This window comes from Anomaloglossus baeobatrachus, chromosome 11 (genome assembly GCF_048569485.1).
Source record: "Anomaloglossus baeobatrachus isolate aAnoBae1 chromosome 11, aAnoBae1.hap1, whole genome shotgun sequence".
NCBI lineage: Eukaryota > Metazoa > Chordata > Amphibia > Anura > Aromobatidae > Anomaloglossus > Anomaloglossus baeobatrachus.
Window position 1 is genome coordinate 42127971 of NC_134363.1, and position 18471 is coordinate 42146441.

Below are 18471 nucleotides of genomic sequence, written 5' to 3' on the forward strand. Positions count from 1 at the left end.
CATACAGCCAAAGCTACCCAGGAGTTCATGAGTGCAAAAAAGTGGAACATTCTGCAATGGCCAAGTCAGTCACCAGATCTTAACCCGATTGAGCATGCATTTCACTTGCTCAAATCCAGACTTAAGACGGAAAGACCCACAAACAAGCAAGACCTGAAGGCTGCGGCTGTAAAGGCCTGGCAAAGCATTAAGGAGGAAACCCAGCGTTTGGTGATGTCCATGGGTTCCAGACTTAAGGCAGTGATTGCCTCCAAAGGATTCGCAACAAAATATTGAAAATAAAAATATTTTGTTTGGGTTTGGTTTATTTGTCCAATTACTTTTGACCTCCTAAAATGTGGAGTGTTTGTAAAGAAATGTGACAATTCCTACAATTTCTATCAGATATTTTTGTTCAAACCTTCAAATTAAACGTTACAATCTGCACTTGAATTCTGTTGTAGAGGTTTCATTTCAAATCCAATGTGGTGGCATGCAGAGCCCAACTCGCGAAAATTGTGTCACTGTCCAAAGATTTCTGGACCTAACTGTATTTCTGTGGTTCTGGGTTTTTTTTTGTTAGCTTTGTGAAAATGCAGAATTTGGTGCCTATTAAACTTTTAACTCTTCTAAATTGGTAACCAAAAATAAAATATATGCTACAAAAATTGTGCTGATGTAAAGTAGAAATGTGGAAAATGCTATTAACTATTTTGTGTGATATAACTCTCTGGGTTAAGGGCATTAAAATGAAAGTTTGAATATCGCAAAATTTCAAAATTTTCACTGAAATTCCAATAGTTTACAAATAAACGTAAAAATATCATCCTACATTTATCACTATCATGAAGTACAATAGGTCACGAAAAAAAATAATATCAGGATCTGTTAATGCGTTGCAGAGGTATTAACTCATGAAAGGACACTGGTCAGAATTGTAAAATGTGGCGTGGTCAGGAAAATGAAAACAGGCTGTGTCGGAAAGAGAAAGTGTAATACTCGCTAGTAGTAGTAGATAGTAAAGCGTCAAGCTGAAGGTGGACGGACTGGACCATAGCGGAACCTCGGGCTTGTCCTTTTAGTGGGGTATAGACTGGGACTGTGGCAGCTGACCCCCAGGGCAGGGGCGAACACAGGCAGGACAGACAGGCAGAGTCTCTAGCACCAACAGAACAGGACGGACAGGCAGAGTCACTAGAAAGCCATCTGGCACTGCCAGGATGGACACAGTCACTAGTACCAACAAGGCAGGATGGACTGGTATCAGGTACAGGAAGGACAAGACTGGAACCAGGTGCCCACAGGGCAGGAGGGACTGGGGCCAGGTACAGGCAGGAACAGGACTGGAACCAGGTGCCAACAGGGCAGGACAGGTGGGGACCAGGTACAGGCACGATGGGACAGCACAGGCATGTCAGACAGGCAGAGTCTCTAGCACTAACTGGGCAGGTGGACAGGCAGAGTCACTAGAAAGGCAGATGGCATGGCGAGGACGGACACAGTCACTAGTACTAACAAGGCAGGATGGACTGGTAGCAGGTACAGGCAGGACAAGACTGGAACCAGGTGCCAACAGGGCAGGATGGACTAGGGCCAGGTTCAGGCAAGAATAGGACTGGAACCAGGTGCCAACAGGGCAGGGCAGGACAGACTGGGACCAGCTACAGGCAGGAACATGACTGGAACCAGGTGCCAACAGGGCAGGACAGGCTGGGACTAAGGAAAGGCAGGACTGGACAGCACAGGCAGGTACAAGCAGGACAGGACGGGCAAATGACCTGACAACTAACTAGACAGAACACAACTGACTAAACTTAGAAAGTTGAATAGGCACCTCCCCTAGTGGGACAGTGCCTTAAGTACCCACTGCCTCTCAGCGATAGACTGAGAGGCACTTCCCAGGAATGGTGCACTAGCCCTTTAAGAGAAAGGCTGCGGCATGCGCGCACACCCTAGGGGCACTCCCGGAGGCCCTTTGCAGCGCACACAGGCCCCATAAGGTGGGAGGAGGAGGCACTCTTGTGGAGGCGAGCAGGGACACTGGGCAGCATGGAAGGAGCCGTCAGTGACAGCGCATCTCTCTATTAGGGGAGAGCAAGGACTGCAGGGACGCAGAATTAGGCCGGAGTTCCACTTGCATATGACTTGTGTGAGTCTCGCATCGGTATCATTTGGCACGGCCAGACGCACTCCGGACATGAACATGTGTACTCGTGGCTCGAGCTCCTCACGGACCCGGGGGGTCACGTCGCTCTGAAAGGGGGGGTTTGGCGCTACACGTAGTGACTTCGGTGGGGAGGTCCACGGCCAGGGCCGCGGTTGTTTGTAGGGGATTTGAGTTTGTGACGCCACCCGCGGGTTGTGGTGAATGGATGGACACCACCGCTGCCGTTGACTATGCTCCCGGGGACGGTGTTGCGCAGCTTGGTGTTGACCCCCTCCGTGGGTAGGGGGGATGATGGTCCCGGGGCCCCGAGGGAGGTGCTGAGGCGGGGGAAATGGATGCGTGCTGGGGTGTCGGTGCGGTGCGGCGCGGTGCGCGGCCCGAAGGCACTGTTGTACTCACTATTACAAACAAGCTGGAGTCTCTGGTAAACCAAACGAGATGGTGAACGGTGCCCGCAGCCGGCTGCAGTTTTCCCCTTATCAGGTTGGTGGTTTCTGCCTTTCTCCTGCATCTTACTTATGTAGAAATCACGACTCCTATGCCTGAGCAACGGTAGTCCGCTCCCCGGCTTGGTATGTGCCGGGAGAGCCCTCTTTGCCCGCAGACGCTGGCCCCTCGGGTCTCTATGCCTCAGCGGTGGCGTTACCCTAATGGTTGGGCTGTTGTCTTCAGTCGGGTCTTAGGTGGGATAGGTCCTTAAGTCCAGTCCTCAATCACTTGATTTGACTCAGCCCGGTTGTTTCTGGGCCTCGTACTGGGTCTGAGTACCCCTCCTGGTGCTCCGGTTTCCAATCGGTTCCCAAGTTCGGGAACCGGCGGGCCACCGCCCGTCCCCGGTCCCTATGGTTCCACCGGCTATAATCCCAGCTCCTGCAGGCGGCCACCAACGTCTGCCGCCTTGCTAGAGGTGACTGGGCTCCAACCCAGACACCTGTGTAGACTATGGCAGACCTAGGCACAGGTCTGCCCTTAAACTTCACTCCACTTCACTTCACTGTCAAAGCTCAACTCCACTCTCTAGTTTTTCCCGCCTCAGGGCCTGTGAACTCCTCGGTGGTGGAGCCAACCGCCTGGCTCCGCCCCCCTGGTGTGAACATCAAACCCGGAGGGTGGTGACAAGGTTTTGTAGTTTGGCTGCTGTCACCTTTCTAAGGGGGGGGGGGCGTGTGTGTGTATGGGACTACCCATGACAACCTGGCTAGTCCAGGGCGTCACACATGCAGCTGCATGGAAATACAGGAGAGTGTGCGGCCGTGCTGGGTGATGTGATGCGAGACTCGCACAAGTCATACTCAAGTGGAACTCCGGCCTTACAGTAAGCCTGTTTTCCCCTTCCTGACCAGGCCAAAATTTACAATTCTGACCACTGTCACTTTATGAGACAGTAGTTTTCTAAAACTAAAATTAATTAAAGGACTAATGACACTCTCCTCCATATCTCTCTCCCTGAGCCTTCAGAAATTCTTTAATATTACTTTTTTTGTCCTATTAAATTGATATTTGGCTTTTTTAATCTAAGCCCATTCTATTTAGTGAGTTATATATTATGCATCGAAAAAGGATATAAAATTCACCAAAAAAAGAAGGAAGCAAACTCATCTGCCAAGCTGCGGACTTTTCTTCCATTTGAGCCGCTATTACTGTATATTGAGCAAAACGATTAGATTTTGTCATTTGCACATGAATGGATGACGGCTGGGACTGAATAAATGTAAATGAGCATGAATAAATTTATTCTCCAGCGGTATATGGGTTATGCTTAGCAACTGAAGGCCATGAAGTGTTAGGAAAAACTGTGAAAATGGCCATAATACATGGTCCGGGTTGTCCTGTTGCGTCTGTGCTTCGTGTTAGAACAGTACGTGGCGGCACAATGTGTTTGTCCGTCTTCCTGGGAACATGGCGTGTGTCTGCGGGAGCATGTGTTCGGGACATGCACTTGCTGTATTCCACATACGGAATCCGCATCTTATCAGGAAATATTTCCAGCTGTTCTGTTGCCGTGGCAACAGAGTGTTTCCCTAGGAACCCGGTCAACTGCGGCCAGCGTAGGGCGGTATGGGAACGTTATGTGTACCGGCTCGTTAGAAACTGATATTTCCCCTGGTGTCATTTCAATATGCCCTACACCGATGATCTACCGACACCAAATGATCCCTGGGTACGTCACGATCAAAAAAGGGTCAATGCACTAAATAGATACAGAACCCAAATTCTGATATACGCTAATTTAAAAAAAATAAAACCGCCTGGTGTCTCACAATTTCACATTTACTTCCACGTTTTATACTGTGTGACCTATGACTGTATCCATGGCTGCATGTGTGGCGCCCCTGACCTGGTCAGGCACCACTGAGTACTGCACCCATGCTGGGTCAGTACAACATAGGTAATCCCAGAATCTGACTAGGGTGTGGACTAGTAACCACACAGCTAGAGGGGACCCCTGAACAGAGTTAGGGAGGGGGCGAAGCCCTCGCCTCCCAGCTAGTGGTGGGTGGTGACACTGGGAGCAAGAGCTGTGCAGAGGCAGTCAGTGAGAGGAAGTGGAGGAGAGGAGTCGCGTCTGGAGGGCAGAGCACATAGCAGAGCCCTTCCAGACACTGCACCGTTCGTGGTTGCTGGCGGGGGAGAAAGGGCTACTTGGTAGTGCCGCCCGAAAACCACCTGAGGCCGGAGCGCAGAGAGGTGGCTGAGTACGGGGACTGCCAGTAGACCCTGCCCGCACAGGGTACAGGTCCCCAGAGCAGGGGCCCATTCAGTTGGCCTGCTCAACCTGCAGGTGGGGGTACTTCATACCCTCCACCAAAACACCACAGAGTCCGCAGCCACGTAGCAACGAGAGGGCCCATAGATCACAAGAGGCAAGCAGCCGGAGTGACCTGGTCCAGGCTACAAGCAAACGGGCCGAAGAGGGGAGAACAGGCAGAAGCAACTTCCCTAGGTGACCCCGTAGGACTACAAGTCTGGGTCACCACAAACACAAGGGGCTAGGAAGGCGAGTCAGCAGTCACCCCTATAACAGCCAAAGGGATACCTGGTTCTTCCTGGTCTACCGAAGCATCGCTCGTGTTAATTCACCCCTGCCATCTGAGTGAGTAAAAACCCTGAAAGACATTGCCGTTTTGCGTGTGAGTTCTTCTGCGACCTGTGGTACTACACACCTACACCGGGCCCTGGGGCCAGCCTCACTCTTGGGAGGCCACTACATCTAGCTGCATCCAACATCAGCCCCAGGCGTCCCCTAATCTGCAGTGGCAGTCGCCCTGACCGCAATACCGAGAGTGGCGTCACAAATCCTAAAGAAGTCAACCTACCTGTGACCAGAGGGATCCAGGACGCGCCGTCCCTGAAGACCCTGAGATGACCTGAAGGTAACGGGGCCACGGAGCGGCACACATGTATAGTACATATAGTGCCGCCATATGGTGCCTCGGTGGGCGAATGCGTCTCAGAGATAATACTTCTATCATATAACATACATTGGAGCATACCATCATACTTACCAACATTTTCAAAGCAAAATTCTGGACATTTTATCCCTTCACGACCTTAGACGTACTGGTAAGTCCAAGGTCATGTCCCTGCCTTTGATGCGGTCTTGTGCGGAGAGCCTGCCTTTGATGCGGGCTTGTGTTGCGACCCTGCCTTTAATGCTGGCTCATGCGGCGAGCCTGCCTTTGATACAGGGAAGTGTGACGAGCCTGCCTTTGATACGGGCTTTTGTGGCGAGCCTGCCTATGATGCAGGCTCGGGCAGCAAGCCCGCATCTTTTCCTGCACATCAGCTGATCCGATCAGCTGACATGTGCCTCTAACAGGCGCGAGCGGATCAGAGATCGGAGATTCACCTATGCCTGTTAACTAGTTTCATCCCACTGTCAATCTCTGACAGCGGGATTTAATGCGTGTCGGCACGGGAGGGGGGTTCCGTCATTACCCACTCCCATCGATGGCCCCGTGACGTGATCCCGATGGGTTGCCATGATATTCAGGGGCCAGCTGATGACACCTGTGTCTGTCATGAGAAACTACCTGGGAACCCCAGAATTTAGAGAATATCAGCATTTCTGCTGTACAGAGTGGTGCTGATGCTCATCATATACTGTAGCTATATTGCCCTCATATAGCACTCATATAGCTATTTGATGGATAAATGAAAAAAAAAATTTTTTTTATTATTGCTCAGTTCATAGCATGTTTTCCCCTGCTGCAGGAGAGGGCAGAGTATCTAGACCTCTGAAGTGCGGTGTCTAAGACCATCATACCCCAGATCTACCCAATGTGGACGATTCCATGTGTTACAGCTTGTGACATTGGGAAAATCTATAATTGTCTTCTCATAGTCAGCAGCTCAGTTTGTAGCATGTTTTCCCCTGCTGCAGGAGAGGGCAGAGTATGTAGACCTCTGAAGTGCGATGTCTAAGACCATCAGACCCCAAATCTACCCAATGTGGACGATTCCATGTGTTAAAGCCTGTGACATCTATAACTGTGCTCTCATAGCCAGCAGCTCAGTTTGTAGCATGTTTCAGGCTGCTCAAGGAAACTGCGGAGTGACAAAACTTCTGAAGTGTGGTATCTAAAAACATCAGACACCAGGTCTACCCAATATGGACAAATCCATGTGTTACAGCCTCTGACACTGGGAGCATCAATAATTGTGTTCTCATAGACTGCAGCTCATTTTGTAGCATGTTTCCTGCTGCTGCAGGAGAGGGCAGAGTTCCTAGATCTCTGAAGTGCGGTATCTAAGACCATCAGACCCCAGATCTACCCAACATGGACAATTCCATGTGTTACAGCTGGTAACACTGGGAGCATCTGTAATTGTCTTCTCATAATCAGCAGCTTAGTTTGTAGCATGTTTTCCTCTGCTTCCGGAGAGGGCAGAGTTCCTAGATCTCTGAAGTGCGGTATCTAAGACCATCAGACCCCAGATTTACCCAATGTGGATGTCGCGGGCGGAGGAGGGGACGCCGCGCTCTCCCACTGCTGCTCGGGTCCGGCTGGCACCGCGGCTGCTGCTGCTCGGTGGCTCGAGCGATGGGCCGGATCCCGGGGACTCGAGCGGCGCTCCTCGCCCGTGAGTGAAAAGGGGATTGGGTGTTGGGATTGTTTACTATTGTCCGTGACGCCACCCATGGTTGTGGTGATCTGTTAACACCACCGCTGCTCTGTATGGGGATCCCGGGCAGGGTGGTATGGAGCAGCCAGTTGTTGTGTTGCCCCTCCGTGGGTAGGGGTTGGTGATCCCGGGGCCCAGTGATGGGGTGGATGAAGCAGGGCTTGGTGGGCGTAGGGACGCGGGGGCAGCGCTGTGCCTTGCGGCACTGTGGTACTCACTCAGCCTGAGACGATGACACAGTTCTCGGTAAAACACACGGCTGGCAAGACGGTTCCCACGGACGGCTGCACTTGCTTTCCCCAGTAGGTGACGGTGACGGTCCCTCTGTCCTGCACCTATGTCGATAGTGGTTGCGATGGGTTCCCACCGGTAACCCGCTCCCCGGCTTGGATATGGGCCGGAGGAGCCCTACTTTGCCCGCAGGCGTTGGCCCTGAGAAACTGGTGCCCTGGCGGTGGCGGTGTCTCTCCTCAATGGTTGGACTGTTGCCTTCAATCGGGACTTGGTTGTTAGGAGACAGACGTCCCCTTCACTGACGGATTTGGCAAATTAAGGCGACTCCTAGCCTTGCCGGGATCCGAAAGGCCCCTGCCCTGGTGCTGACTGTTCTTTGTATACTGCTCCAGACCGCCGGGCCACTACCCGTCCGCGGTCCTTCCAGCAACCTCCGAGCAGTCCCCCTCTAGACTTTCACCGCCGTCTGCTGACCTTGCTGACACTGTCCAGGCACACAGCCACGGACCAACTTCAGGCTTGACTACTGTTTCTTTCACTTTACTCGGCTTCAGCTTCACTCCTCTACCACTTCACTGTTTTCCTCCTTACACTTTCACTTCCCTCACTAGACTTGACTGTTTACTCCTCCACTCAACTCATCTCTGTTCTCAACTCCACTCTGGCTACAACTGCCTGGTTCTTCCCGCCTCCAGGGCTGTGAACTCCTCGGTAGTCGGAGCCAACCGCCTGGCCCACCCCCTGGTGTGAACATCAGCCCCTGGAGGAAGGCAACAAGGATTTAGGGTTAGCTTAGTTGTTCCTAACTGGGGTGTAGGGTGTGGTGGTGTTGTGACCTGTGACCCCTGGCTTGCCCAGGGCGTCACATTCCCCCTTAGCAAAATGCAGACCGTCCGCGGGCTGCCCGTCCAACACCGGTTTTATTTTTCTGTAAAAGGTAAACGGTAAACATACAAATTATGGTATCATCCCACAGCGGGAGGTTCATTTCTTAAACGTTACTAACGGTTTTACGGGTACGGTTTCCGCTCTCTCCCATCCAAGCAACCTGGCCCTGATGCTGCACCTAAAACCCAGGCAGCACCCCTTTACCCAAGTCCAGCACAAGTCACCCGAGCGGGATCTGTCCTTCCCCTCCAGAGGGTAGCCACCGGTTCCTGTGGTGGCTGGGCCCCAGCCTGCTCTGCTGAGGGCCCTCCCTCCAACCTGCCTCTCCGGAGGCGGCATTGCGGAAACGGTACGGTAAACCAACTATTTACATGCCACTAACGTTTGTGGTTGCCCTGCAAGTTCACGGGCTTGTCCATGGAAAGTTCTCCATGCAAACTTTCAAACGGTCCCCACGGGGACAACGGTGCCGGCTACGGCCGGTTGCAAATCACGGTACATCAGGTAAGGTACACGGTTTCATTTTGCTCAGTCTTCATCATTTTCAAACTTTTCAACAAACACACTCAGTGGTGGTCCCAACGGGGACTGGACAACGGTGCTCCGCTGCCCTACTCAGATTCTTCTGCTGAGGCGGACCCATCCTCTGCCACCAGCATATCAAACATGCACTGACATGCCTGCGGTGACAGGGCCACCCGGTACCCGTTTCCACCGGTACACGGGGTATGGAAAACCACGGGGTCTCCCACATAGCGGGAACGCTCACTTGCCTCTTCAAACTCAGCAGCGGACCCGGGGCTGGGGCAGGAGTCGTCATCTCTTATTCCTGCGTCAGGCGGGTTACCGCCAGCTGCCGCAGCCTCCTGGCCTCCAGCATCCATCACCTCAGATCCCTCTGTAGCAGCACGGGGCAGCAGGTCAGGCGAGTTTACACTGAGGCGCCCGAGGAGTAACGGCAAGGATGATGCATAGGTCGAGACTAGGCCGGGCCCCTCAGCCGCAGCGGCCGGTCCTGGTAGGACATAGGGACGTGGGTCACCAGTCGGTTCTGCTACATCTGTTCCCCCTCCGTACACCGGGGTAGTTGCAATCAGCATCTCCACCTCGTTGGTCCACTGCTCCATCATCCTGAAGATTTGACCCTGCTGTCGTTGGTGGAATTGAATCACCCAGGCTGTCATCCAGGCCACGGCCCCGGGCTCGGGGTCTGGCACAATCACCGCCGGAGCCTCCAACACATCTTCATCAAGGGGACTCGGCTCCGGGGGCTTCTGGGGAAGCAGTGCAGGGCTGCCCCATGCGTCTGCAGCCGGTCGGTACGCTTGGGCGGACGGGCAGGGTACCGCTACCGGTTGGGCAGGTAGCAGGCCTAGTGGCGGGGCGGCAGCAACTAACGCGGGTAGCGGGGGAGGCAGCAGGGTGAGCGGGTGTAGGCCGGGCCCCTCAGCCACGATGGCCGATCCCTCCGGAATACAGGGACGTGGGTCTCTTACCCGCTCCTCCAAGTCTTCCTCCACCTCGCATCTCCGCATAGCAGCCACCACGTCCGCCATGTCGGCCTCCCACTCCTCCAGGAGGAGCTGCATCTGGGCCTGCAGACGATGACTCAGCGGGGTAGTCCGGCTCTCTATCCACGCCGCTGTGCTGGGCGCGGGGGTCTCGCCGTTGTTGGCTGGAGCGGACATCTCAGTGGTTGAGCTTTCCGGAACTGGCAACAAGATGGCCACAGGGTCCTGGCGTCCCTGCTTTTATAGCAGCGCTCACATGCAGCCAGCCGCCATCGCGTCCCCCTTAGCTTCTTTCCGGCCCCTCCTCTATTGGGGCGGAGTTTCGGCCTTCGCGCCTCTGCTACTCGAGAAGACGCTCGAGCGGGAACTTTTCGCGCCAAAGATGGCGACTTCTCAAATTTTTCAGCCGGGTACCTCCGGCGGTCACAAGGCGCACCTCTACCCAACGGCAGAGCGGTAAGATCCTGTTCGTGACGCCAAGTTGTCGCGGGCGGAGGAGGGGACGCCGCACTCTCCCACTGCTGCTCGGGTCCGGCTGGCACCGCGGCTGCTGCTGCTCGGTGGCTCGAGCGATGGGCCGGATCCCGGGGACTCGAGCGGCGCTCCTCGCCCGTGAGTGAAAAGGGGATTGGGTGTTGGGATTGTTTACTATTGTCCGTGACGCCACCCACGGTTGTGGTGATCTGTTAACACCACCGCTGCTCTGTATGGGGATCCCGGGCAGGATGGTATGGAGCAGCCAGTTGTTGTGTTGCCCCTCCGTGGGTAGGGGTTGGTGATCCCGGGGCCCAGTGATGGGGTGGATGAAGCAGGGCTTGGTGGGCGTAGGGACGCGGGGGCAGCGCTGTGCCTTGCGGCACTGTGGTACTCACTCAGCCTGAGATGATGACACAGTTCTCGGTAAAACACACGGCTGGCAAGACGGTTCCCACGGATGGCTGCACTTGCTTTCCCCAGTAGGTGACGGTGACGGTCCCTCTGTCCTGCACCTATGTCGATAGTGGTTGCGATGGGTTCCCACCGGTAACCCGCTCCCCGGCTTGGATATGGGCCGGAGGAGCCCTACTTTGCCCGCAGGCGTTGGCCCTGAGAAACTGGTGCCCTGGCGGTGGCGGTGTCTCTCCTCAATGGTTGGACTGTTGCCTTCAATCGGGACTTGGTTGTTAGGAGACAGACGTCCCCTTCACTGACGGATTTGGCAAATTAAGGCGACTCCTAGCCTTGCCGGGATCCGAAAGGCCCCTGCCCTGGTGCTGACTGTTCTTCGTATACTGCTCCAGACCGCCGGGCCACTACCCGTCTGCGGTCCTTCCAGCAACCTCCGAGCAGTCCCCCTCTAGACTTTCACCGCCGTCTGCTGACCTTGCTGACACTGTCCAGGCACACAGCCACGGACCAACTTCAGGCTTGACTACTGTTTCTTTCACTTTACTCGGCTTCAGCTTCACTCCTCTACCACTTCACTGTTTTCCTCCTTACACTTTCACTTCCCTCACTAGACTTGACTGTTTACTCCTCCACTCAACTCATCTCTGTTCTCAACTCCACTCTGGCTACAACTGCCTGGTTCTTCCCGCCTCCAGGGCTGTGAACTCCTCGGTGGGCGGAGCCAACCGCCTGGCCCACCCCCTGGTGTGAACATCAGCCCCTGGAGGAAGGCAACAAGGATTTAGGGTTAGCTTAGTTGTTCCTAACTGGGGTGTAGGGTGTGGTGGTGTTGTGACCTGTGACCCCTGGCTTGCCCAGGGCGTCACATGGACAATTCCATGTGTTATAGCCAGTGACACTAGGAACAGCTATAACTGTGCTCTCATAGTAAGCAGCTCAATTTGTAGCATGTTTCAGGCAGCTCAAGGAAACTTCGGAGTGACAAAATGTCTGAAGTGTGGTATCTAAGAACAACAAACCCAAGATCTACCCAGTGTGGACAACTCTATGTCTTACAACCTCTGACATTGGGTGCATCAATAATTGTGTTCTCATAGACTGCTGCTCAGTTTGTTACATGTTTCCTCCTGCTCCTGGAAACTGTGGAGTGACAAAACCTTTTAAGAGTGGTATCTAAGAACATCAGACCCCAGATCTACCCATTGTGGAGAACTTCATATGTTACAACCAGTATCAATAAATGCATGTATATTTGTGGTGTCCTTGTGGTCAGCTGCTCAGTTTGTAGCATGTTTCTGAAGCTGCAGGAGACTGCAACCTCTGAAGTATGGTATCTATGCACAATAATCCTGTATCCAACCAGTTTATTGAGACCTCTGCAACAGACGATGTGGGGAAACCCTATTTGAGTCCCACGGAAACCCCAACAGAATCCCGGTATATCCTGTGTGCAATGATAATATGGTAGCAAAGATCTGTACAGATGGAAGAATCACATCCCCAGGGAACCCCCGTCTGCCGGCATGATACACAGACAATTATATACCAGGATTTTGCATTCAGAAATACTTTGCATATTTCTTCCAATAAAACACTGACATTTCCTCCATCCTACATGTTATCTCCCGCTGCTCTAAATAAAACCTCCGCACTCATGGCAGCATTATTATTTATAGTACAGCAGCACTGCTGTCAGTGCCAGCTTGTGTTATGTGTGGCTGCCCAGCTGCGGATGACGAGCCCTTTAAAGACACACTCAAAACATGATCTATCCTCTTTTACAATACAAACACAAATCCCAATATGATGGGACCGTGGGCATATTTGATGGTGTAACGGGGTGCCGGGGGTGCCTCGGGGATTGTAGTCGTGGCCCCTTTTTCTCTCAGGCTAACCCCCGGCTCCGCCGTCACTATTGGGACAGGGGATTGCTTCGTGGGGCAGAGTGTGGTGGTGCAGAGAATGCTGGCAGACGTAGAAAGACTCTGAAGACGGAGATCAGATGAACCAGAAGGCATATTTATTGCACGAATCTTTCACAACAACGGCAACAATTCCTGTCCGGGGAAATCTTTCCTTGTTGTCTCCTCTAGTGGGGATGTGCCCGGCTACTCCACTTCACCTAGGCTCCCACTCCGGCTATCACAGACTGGACCCACACCAACTCTGCTTCACCCTTGAGGACACTTCTTCTCTCCTTCCCTTTGTTCTTCCTTTCCACTCAGCTCCACACTCTGCCCCTGGCTGTTCCTTCTCCCCCATCCCGGAAATCAACTGCCTTCCACACACACACACACACTCCCTTTTTCCTAAGCTGCCGGCTCCTCCTCCCTCCTGTACAGTTTCTATGGGGACAGCCGTCCCACCCGGCCACTAGGGGAACCCAGCTATACAGTGCAATTACAATAACACATCAACATAAAACATCAACAGCTTTGTCTACCCCAGCGGGGGTATCTTCAGGGGGAAACACTGCACCTCCTTGTAAGGGGTCTGCCCACCCCTTACATTCCTCCCCTCTTTCTGCCTTAGCCTCCCGGCAAGGCCCGTACCTGCAAAACACGGTTTTAACAGCAAGACATTTTTCAAAACCTTAAAAGCTTTCATATAAAACCACAATCAATAAGTGCATGAGTTCTGTGCCCGGAGTCCCTCCCAGGGAGCTCCCGGTCTTTGCAGCAGGTTTGCCCGGAGGCCATAGCAGGCACTCCCGGTCTTTGCTGGTTTTCTGCCCGGAGTTTCTCACAGCACTCCCGGTCTTAGAAGGCAGGAACACAAACAATAAAGTTCTCCTTGACATCACAGAAGGAGTCCTCGCTCAGTTCAGCATCAGGCTCCTTCCGGGCTCAAAAAAAAGAGAAAAAAAGAGGGAACCAGCACGATCTGAAATTGGCATGCATCAAATAAAAAGTGAAAATTCACAAATTTATTCCAACTGTACTATGATAAAAAAATGAGATTTTTAGCAAATAATTGATCAATTTTTTGAGCCACCCCTGCCAACGTCACGGCAAATCTCAATAGGGGGGTCCTACTCTACATTCTGTATTTCATGTGCCATGCGGCCTCCTAGATAAAGTTAAAAGCAGAACCATAATAGAGCACACATACCTGTAACCTGTATATATAACCGCTTCTATGTTGCAAAAAGGCACTTGTGGATAGAGACCAGCCCAGGTCCCAGCATGTGGAGCAAGCCCTACACATACCAGGACTATATCAGAACTGATCCTCCCAGTGTCAAACAGCAACCATTGATAAAGGCGGACCAGATCCAAGAATGGTGCTTAATTAGCATTGCCTGTGGAAAGGGGTGAGGTAACTGAGTCTGAACAGCTACCAACAGGAGGAATATATTGCAAACCAAAATCAGGCGTGCATGGTATGGTGTTGGTCAGACACCAGATTTGTAGCATAACTACGGTCAAAACAGAGAAAAAAAGGGAACCAGCACGATCTGAAATTGGCATGCATCAAATAAAAAGTGAAAATTCACAAATTTATTCCAACTGTACTATGATAAAAAAATGAGATTTTTAGCAAATAATTGATCAATTTTTTGAGCCACCCCTGCCAACGTCACGGCAAATCTCAATAGGGGGGTCCTACTCTACATTCTGTATTTCATGTGCCATGCGGCCTCCTAGATAAAGTTAAAAGCAGAACCATAATAGAGCACACATACCTGTAACCTGTATATATAACCGCTTCTATGTTGCAAAAAGGCACTTGTGGATAGAGACCAGCCCAGGTCCCAGCATGTGGAGCAAGCCCTACACATACCAGGACTATATCAGAACTGATCCTCCCAGTGTCAAACAGCAACCATTGATAAAGGCGGACCAGATCCAAGAATGGTGCTTAATTAGCATTGCCTGTGGAAAGGGGTGAGGTAACTGAGTCTGAACAGCTACCAACAGGAGGAATATATTGCAAACCAAAATCAGGCGTGCATGGTATGGTGTTGGTCAGACACCTTCCGGGCTCAGTAACTTGAACATGGTTACAACCTGTAAAACTTCACCGGTTCTTCAACACTACCGGTACTTAACACAAGTATGTCCCCCTTCTCCGGTCACTGGGGTTCACACGGGGTGATAAGCTCGGAGCCATTCGGCCCGCTGGGCCCGCACATAATCAGAAAGTGACTGACCTGGCAAGCGGCGCAGCCTCCGGAACGGTTCGTAGTTAACCGGTACCTCCGATCCTTCTGGCTCCGGCTTTGGCTCCTCGACTCCCGGTGGAGGTGATGGAGTAGCGGGTCGAGACGGCTGTGGACTTCTTCGGCTGCGGACTTCTTCGGGCGTCCTCTGCCCCAACTGGTTGCCACCAGCGCGTCCGCTGCAGCTCGCTGCTTCATTGGAGTCTCCATCTCACTTGAGGTCAGTTGTGGAGTTGGCGTCTCCTGCAGCTCTTTCTGTAATGGCGCCGGGGACAGTGGAGATGCTGGGGAAGATGGAGGCGGGCCTTCTTTTCCCGCTCTTGCATACGCTCCACCCCCAGTCTCGCACATCAAATCGACCCAGCATAAACAACTCTTCTTTTTTCCTGTACTGCCACCCTCTTCACATGTTTTCAGTAACATCTTAGGGCCAGCACCTCCCCTCTTTGGACGGCGTACTCTGTACTTCTTTTTCTTCGCCGGCCAGCTCAGGGTTCTTCTTTTGGTGCCAATCTTCCGCGCACTCACTGTGTTCGTGAAGACGGCGGCCATCTTACCGCCGTCTTGTGCCTGGTCCAACACCTTAGGCACCACTTGTTCTTCCCAATATGGAACCGGGACCCTTCGCCAATAGTCCGGATCCTGCCGACTACGCCACATGTAACGGGGTGCCGGGGGTGCCTCGGGGATTGTAGTCGTGGCCCCTTTTTCTCTCAGGCTAACCCCCGGCTCCGCCGTCACTATTGGGACAGGGGATTGCTTGGTGGGGCAGAGTGTGGTGGTGCAGAGAATGCTGGCAGACATAGAAAGACTCTGTAGACGGAGATCAGATGAACCAGAAGGCATATTTATTGCACGAATCTTTCACAACAACGGCAACAATTCCTGTCCGGGGAAATCTTTCCTTGTTGTCTCCTCTAGTGGGGATGTGCCCGGCTACTCCACTTCACCTAGGCTCCCACTCCGGCTATCACAGACTGGACCCACACCAACTCTGCTTCACCCTTGAGGACACTTCTTCTCTCCTTCCCCTTGTTCTTCCTTTCCACTCAGCTCCACACTCTGCCCCTGGCTGTTCCTTCTCCCCCGTCCCGGAAATCAACTGCCTTCCACACACACACACACACACTCCCTTTTTCCTAAGCTGCCGGCTCCTCCTCCCTCCTGTACAGTTTCTATGGGGACAGCCGTCCCACCCGGCCACTAGGGGAACCCAGCTATACAGTGCAATTACAATAACACATCAACATAAAACATCAAAAGCTTTGTCTACCCCAGCGGGGGTATCTTCAGGGGGAAACACTGCACCTCCTTGTAAGGGGTCTGCCCACCCCTTACATTGGAAAATTGGACATTTTACCAATTTTTTCGATTTAAGGAGGAACTGAAGAACCATTTCGCATGGGTGTAAGCAAAGGTTTGGGTGGATCTGGACCAATAATGAAGACATCAATATGCCCATGAGATTCGGACAGGTGCACCAAACCTGGGCACAAATGCTGAAAAGTCACCTTGAGAAACCAAGGAAAAATGCCCTTTGGGATTTCGAGACTTTAAACTCCTCAAAAACATCCACCCTTGGGCAAGAATTCTGACTCTAGTCTAGTCCTGACTCTATACTGGTTTGTTCGTGGGACAATCCCACCAAAATCGGGGCAGTTGACCATTGACCACCATGATTATTTGATTCTTTCAAATATCGTCCACTATGTACAGTACGTTGCACCTTATAGTAAGAGGAGGCATTTGTTGTTTTTGGAGGGGGTGGAACAAAAGAGTTACCGCACTAATAGGGTAGACATTAAGGAAATTGTAGGTAGTTACTGAAGGGGACTTGGAGGGCAAACAAAGAAGGGGGCAAATGGCAATGGCAATGGAGACATATATAGGGCAAACACTCAATCTGGACACTACTAGAACCTTGGGAGGACATTAATGGAGCAATTGGAGAACTTGGGGCAGATAATACGAAGGTCTATGGGGTAAACAATAGAAGGGGGCATATGGGTTAAGTATTGGAAGGGGGAATGTGGGGTACACATTAAAAAGGCGCATATGGGTTAAGCATTGGAAGGAGGACTATGGGGTACACATTAAAAAGGAGCATATGGGTTAAGTTTTAGAAGGGGGAATATGGGGTACACATTAAAAGGGAGCATATGGGTTAAGTATTGGAAGGGGGAATATGGGGTACACATTAAAAAGGAGCATATGGGTTAAGAATTGGAAGGGGGAATATGGGGTACACATGAAAAGGGAGCATATGGGTTAAGAATTGGAAGGAGGACTATGGGGTACACATTAAAAAGGAGCATATGGGTTAAGAATTGGAAGGGGAAATATGGGGTACACATTAAAAAGACGCATATGGGTTAAGCATTGGAAGGAGGCATATGGGGTACGCATTAAGAGGGGACATTTGGGTTAAAGAGGTTATCCACTACTTTTAAACTGATGGCCTATCCTTGGGATAGGTCATCAATGTCAGATCGGCTGGGGTCCGACAACCCACACCCCACACCCCCGCCAATCAACTTTTCTCGGGGCACGCAGCCAGAGATGCTCAGTTCTGTAGCTGCTCCGTCTTTTGCTAGTGGCCGTGGCCGAATACTGCACATCCTCCTTATATTGATCTGAATAGGAGGCGGATGTGCAGTACCTGTCCGCGGCCTCTATCATTAGACGGGGCACCTCTGAGCATCTCCAGCTGCGTGCCCCAAGAAAAGTTGATTGGCGGGGGTATGGGGTATCGGACCCCGGCCGATCTGACATGGATGACCTATCCTAAGGATAGACAATCAATGTAAAAGTAGTGGGACAACCTCTTTAAACAATTAAAGGCAAGGTATGGGGTGAACGATGGAAGGGGCATATGACATAAACAACAAAAGGAGGCATATGGGGCCCTTTTCTGCCAGTGCTAGAACATATGAGTAGACATTAGCAGTGAGTGGCGGTATGAAGTCAAATGAGATAGCCACAATGAAGTAACACAGCACCCAGACTGGGTTACCTTGGTGCAGATAATGAAAGGTGCACCCTAGGGAGTCAATGAAGACCTACATGATGGTACACATCAATCAGGCACATATTTATTTTGGTCTGAGTCCTATTTTCCAGGTTGCCAAAGGCCATAACTACAATTGGTGCAGGAGCTGTAATTGCACCTGGAACGTGGAGTCCAGGGGGGTCAATAAGTCCCTTTGGCCTATATACGAAAAAAAGTACAATGCTATTAAAGTTTTGTAATCATTGGGGGCCCTGTTGGACCTTTTGCATTGGGGCCCATGAGCGTCAAGTTACACCACTGCAGAAATCTTAAATTTCCTAATGGCTGCATTTTGTAATTTCAGCTAAATTTAAAAATAAAATAGAAAATAATATATATATATATATATATATATATATATATATATATATATACACACACACATATACACACTACAGTTCGAAAGTTTAGGGTCACTTAGATATTTCCTTATTTTTGAAAGAAAAGCACATATGTTTTCAATGTA